The sequence below is a fragment of the Condylura cristata genome, unplaced genomic scaffold (genome assembly GCF_000260355.1).
Source record: "Condylura cristata isolate star-nosed mole 26May11 unplaced genomic scaffold, ConCri1.0 scaffold00002, whole genome shotgun sequence".
Classification (NCBI taxonomy): Eukaryota; Metazoa; Chordata; class Mammalia; order Eulipotyphla; family Talpidae; genus Condylura; species Condylura cristata.
Genome location: NW_004567103.1, coordinates 9,248,482 through 9,254,442, shown reverse-complemented (window position 1 = coordinate 9,254,442; position 5,961 = coordinate 9,248,482).

The following is a 5,961-nucleotide window of genomic DNA, read 5'->3' as shown; positions in this document are numbered from 1 at the left end:
GATCGAACTCACACTGAACTCACTGTGCTACCAGGGAGAGCCTCAAAATAGTATTTATAAGGGGTGAAATACTTCCTTTAAAACATAAAGTACAAAAATATTATTGGAAAAAAGTTCTACCTTGGTCTATTTGTTACAGGGCAGGGAGAAGGGCACCCCAGAACCCCCAAACCTGTCTGTTCTAAATGGGTTCTGCCGTCTGCCACATCAACACAAAACATAATAGACCTTTAGTGGAGTGGAACTTTAATACAATTAGTGTGCAATATAGAAAAGACAAAGAATACAATTTCTAAATCAAACACTCAAATTACCTTTTTTGGGGGGGAGGGGGTAAAAGTCCACCCAAAAGGGATTGGCCCAAAGCAAGGCCCAAAAGCCAGACACGAGTCTAAAGCACCTTCCAGCAGGGATCCATAAAAAGGGGCCAGAAATGGCCAGACAAGTCTGGGAGGAAAAGAGCAAAATCAAAATCAAGATAAGCACTGCCAGAGTCACCTCCCTACAGGTCTCTCACCTACATCTCTTTCAACCAGTCAGGGCCAGGAAACAAGCACAGTTTCTTCATCACATGCTCTTTGCTCCATGTGGCTTCCAGAAATCACCTTCTGGCTCTCCATCCTGCTTCCTTTTCTCACCCACATCTGTTTCACCCAGTCCAGGGCCAAGGAACAAGAGCCGCTTCTTCACATGTCTCTGCTCCACGTGCCTCCCTCAGGTCTCCTTCTGGCTCTCTCTTCGGCTTCCTTCTTCCCCACTCTCCTCTCTCTAGCTTTCTTCTCCACCTGCTCAGCTCCACCCTCCTTTGGGTGGGGCAGATAACCAGTAAACTCCCCTTCTCCTGGGGACCACCCTGTTACATTACCAGTCTCTTGTTTATATTTCCAGAGATAGTCTCTACATAAGTGTATTCTGACAGTTCCTTTTGATTCCAGCAAAAACGAAACAAGACTTACAACCCAATCAAAGATTCCCCTTTGCTCTCAAGAGTCATTGGTGGGTTATATGAGATCAGGAGTTTCCTTCCTGGATTTTCTGAATCAATGCACTGAATTCCCTATAAAAGAACTGTCCTGCATTTTTTTTTTTAAAGATTTATTTGTGCATACAAAACTGGGGTACAGGCTGAGGTTCAGGGGCGGCAAGAGGCTTCACCAGAGAGAGTGGGGAGCAGAACAGGCAGATCGACGAAGTACACTGCTGAGGGGAGCAGCGGGCGGGTCAGGAGAGGTCTGCCACGCCATGTAGTCTCCAGTCTCCGGGGCAGGAGGGGATCGAACCCATGCAGAAGCGGCTTTAGCTTCTCAGCGCTGTGCTTTAACCCACTGCGCCACCTGGGAGGGCCGGTTTGGCCTGCATTTTTCTCTATAGGCCAGAGACATGTACTGTTTCTGTTTAGAGTCATCACAGCAAAATAAATTCTCATTCAGAGTAGATCCAATTCTACATTAAGGGACACAAGTCAATTGTTTTCCAAATGTCTCCAATGTTTACATTTGGTCTCCAAATATCTACAGGTTAGCGCATCCATCAGTTTGGGCCACCAGAATGCAGTGCCAGGTTGGGTGCTAACATGCAGAACATTGTTTTTCACAGTTATGTAGCTGGAAGTCCTAGGTTAAGTTCCAGCAGGGCTGGTTTCTTGTCAGATGTCTCTCCCTGGCCTGTAGCTGTTGTCTTTTCTTTACATCCTCACAGACTTTGACTAACTGCTGTGTGGGAGGTGTGCCCTCAGCTTAACCGTCTCTTCCTCTTCTAATCAGGCATCAGTTCTATCAGATTAGGGCCCCACCTTAGGGCCTCATTTAACCACACTTATTCCCTACAGGTCCCATCTCCCACAGAGTCACGTTGGAGGTTTGACTTCCACAGAGGAGTTTGAAAGAGTAGCCACAATTCAGTCCACAGCAGCAACAGTTCAAATAGTAGGCTATTTTAACAAAATAATAACAGGCCTCCCTGGTGGCCTCGGGCTTAAGTCTCAGTGGGGTCACTGCTAAGGCCTGGGTTGAATTTCCAGCCAGGGAGCTGACCCACATGACACAGCAGACTTCTCCTTTCTCCCCGCTGCTGGCAGTGGATTTCAGTCCATCTGCCTGTTCTACTCCTACTATGTCTCTGCTGAATCCTCTCAACCCCTGCACCTCTGACCTACACCCCAGTTCTTCTACGCAAAATAATAATAAGAGTACTATCTGGCCCTCCCTGGTGGCGCAGCGGGTTAAAGCACAACACTGAGAAGCTACAGTCACTTCAGCATGAGTTTGAACCCCGCCTGCCCCAGAGGTGACCACGTGGCGCGGCAGACCTCTCCTGACCCGCCCGCTGCTCCCCTCGGCAGTGTACTTCATCGATCAGCCTGCTCTGCTCCCCATTCTGTGTCTGGTGAATCCTCTCACTACCCTTGTTCCTCTGGCCTGTACCCCAGTTCTCTATGCACAAATAAATCTTTTTTTTTTTTAAAGAGTACTATCCATTTAAGCACCTAATAGCCTGGTTATGGCTTGCTCTATACACATTATTTATAGCTCTCCCTCCAAATAGCTCTGCAAGAGAAGCATTTTACACCTAGGGAATCACTCAAAACAAAGACAGCTGGTATAGTGGAAAGCTGACCAGCCAGAAAGGACACTGGTTACAAACAGCCTAAGAGGCTGTTCAGGGGCATGAGAGCTGAAGAGGAGCCCCAAATAATTCCATTGCACAGGGAAAGAACGGGAGGCCTGGAGTGGTTGCAGGAATTGTGCACGCCTGCCCCACTGGTATATAGGCAGCCGAGCTGGGTACCATGTCTGTCTGACTCAACTTTATCTTGTCTGCTACTGAGCCGGGAGCTGTTTGCCAGAGGCCTCTTTTCTTGTCGGCCTCGGGGGTCTTTGTGCATGTTCTACCGTGGTCTTTACCACACTGCCTGCCATGGAAAAGGCTGGCTTCAGACCAAGCTCAAATTGCCTGTGGAGTCCTGGGGCTCACAGCTGGCAGTGTTGCTGGGTTTTAGAATGTGGCTCTTTGCACTGGACCACAATGTCTTTCCCAGTGTTACAACTGGATCTCTGGGGTCTTTGCCTCCTCCATGAGCTTGACCTCCAAGGTCCTCTGAGACCAGGTAGTTTTCTACCTGGATCAGCTAAACTATGCAGGAAGCAGTTTAGCTGACCCAATCTCAGGCTTGGACTTCAGCCTGGCTATCCACCAGGAAGGCCGAAACCCTAGTGCAGCACTGTTTCCATTTCTAAGTTAATGGGGCGACTCCTACAACTGCAAAGTATTATCCTCTTCACGCTCCTTTTCCTATTCTAAATGCCCTTCACTCTATCTCGCTTTTATATTCTCCTTTTTCTATTCCCCCTCTCATTTAGGACTGTGTTAGCACACACTTCACTCTTAACAGATAGCGCTTCCGAACATTCCTGTCTCCTAGCTGTAGAGGTCTCAGAATACCCCCAGGGTTCCCCCAGAGATCACTCATTTAGTGATCTCTACAAACACCCTAGGGTTAGTTGAAGTTCAAGGCATGTTTGCTAAAGATTAAAAAGCAACTTGTTGATTCCCAGCCTTACTCCCTTCCCGACAAAGGTCACCCTCTCCAGGTGTTCTCAGTGAATTTTGCTTTGGCATTCAAGCTTGCCGGAGGAAGCCCCACTCTAACAAAGAGTATTGTGACAGGTTCTCTGTGATTTAGTTCTTCAGCAGGAAGGCACTGGGCTTGCAGGTTTCATCTCCTGGAATCGCACCCTCATATCCAGTCTGAACTCCAAGCCCAGGAGCCTTGAGCAGGGAGGTCATTGTGTAACAGGGTGGTCCCCAGGAAAAGGGGAGGTTACAGGTTTCCTGCCCACCAAAGGAGGTGGAGCTGAGCAGGGAGAAGAATCTAGAGACAAGACTAAGAATGGAAGGAAGCAGGATGGCGAGTACAGACCTGAGTGAGGCGCGTGGAACAGAGCCATGGAATGGGTGAAATAGATGTGGGTGACAGACATGTGGGGACGTTCACTATGGCAGTGTTTATCTTGATTTGCTCTTTTCCTGCCAGACTTGTCTGGCCATTTCTGACCCTTTTCTATGGGTCCCTGCCAGAAGGGTCTTTAGACTTGTGTCTGGCTTTCAAAATCCCTTTTGGGTAGACTTTTCCCCATGAGGGGATGGGTCCCTTTGGGTGTTTGATTTAGACACTATATTCTTTGTCTTTTCTGTATTGCACATTCACTGTATCAAAGTTTCTTCCCACTAAAGTTCTTATATGTTTTGTGTTGATGCAGCGGATGGCAGAACCTATTTGGAGTGGGCAGGTTTGGGGGCTCAGGAGTGTGGGTTTGCTAATCCTAAGTGGCCTATCTAGCCTCCATTTCGTTACCTACAGTTCTGTATTCCTAAAGCAAGGTCAGAACTGCCCAGTCATGGGAGCCCAACCCTACAAGGTGACTTTCACATCAATTAAGAGCATAAAGCTGGATCACCCTGGGAGGGTGTATATCACGAGGTAGGATCAGGAACTCTGGGGGGTTGTTGACAGATATATAACGAAGGACACCAGAAGCTGATCAGTGGAACGCCTTGTTGATAAGACTGAAATCCTGACTGGGGAGTCAGGGCTGGATCTACATACCAAGCTATGGGCAGACGAGGACAGTTCTACCTTTCCCCTGCTTCTTCTGTCCTTTTCTACTTCCCTATATAACTAATGCTGTTTATCAATCACAAGTCCAGGATCTTGCTCTTGAGCAGCATTGGACATTTTGAAGAAACGACTCCCGTTTTTTAATGAGTGTGGGAGCTGCTCAACACAACACAGGGGTGCCCTTCTTACCCTGTAACAGAAGGAGTGTCACACAGGATGTTTTTCAAAGGAACCCATGGCCGCTCACCTGATGCAGCCTGCTGGGGTTCACCGTAGCTTTGGGGGCTCACAAACCTCTCTAGAAGCAAGCTCCATGGAGACAACCATTTTACCAAATTCTAGAAAGGAAAGCTAAGCATCCTTCTAATATATCTTTCCATCTAGTTCCTCTTGGACGACTTATCAATTCATTCAAATGCTATTTCATTTTATTGCTGATATTGTAAATGTGATCTTGGAAATCCTATCATTGTACCAAATGATTGAGTGCTTAAGAAGAAAGACATTTCTTCCAGGTTTTATAAGTTGTACCTGCCTGTGATTTTGTGATCACTTTCTTGAAGGTTTTTGTTCAATTATCGAAGAGTAATCAGTTATTTTTTTTCACTAAATATAAGAGTGAAGAAGTTTGCTAAAGGAGAAATAGTATTTTTTTAATGTGTTATTTTACAGGTCTGAAGAGGGAGTTATAGGGCTCTAACTGGAAATGTGGTCTGTATTTTTTTTTTTTGGTCCAAGTGAGAGTTGGGGGTGGGGCAGGGGGGAGGAGAAGGTAATGAGAGGAGATCAGAGAGGTCAAGTACAATTTAACGCACGGCCAGCGAAACCCAACGGGACCGCAGACTCTGTCCCTTAACTCACAGGCTGCTGATTGCGTTTGACATGTGGCTTTATCTGCCTGAAGGAGGCAAATCGTAGAGCCAAACATTCATTGGCCCTTGCAATGTGAAAGTCATGTACCAAGTAAGCTTTTTAGGAGAACTCAGAGGACTATAAAGCAGTCTCTGCTTTCTCAACGAAATAGGGTTTAGGAGTGACGCTAAACCTATTAAAGACCTTGGTGAGGCTGTCAGTGCTAGTGAAGGGGGTGGGGTGGGGTGGGCTGGGTTGGTATCTAGCGCCACCAAAACTCGTAGGGCTTCCCGCATGCGCTTAAACAAGTGGAAATCAAGTAGCTACTCAGTCCTAGCATGCAACGGGCCCCTGCTCCCAGGACAGCGGGTCTCCACAGACAGTGCTTAGACTGTAGAAAAAAAGTCACAATTTGCACTCCATCCCCAGTGCCAGGCACTCAGATGCCAAATAGGGGGCAAGGGGTTGAGTCTCAGCACTTTGAAGCTGTC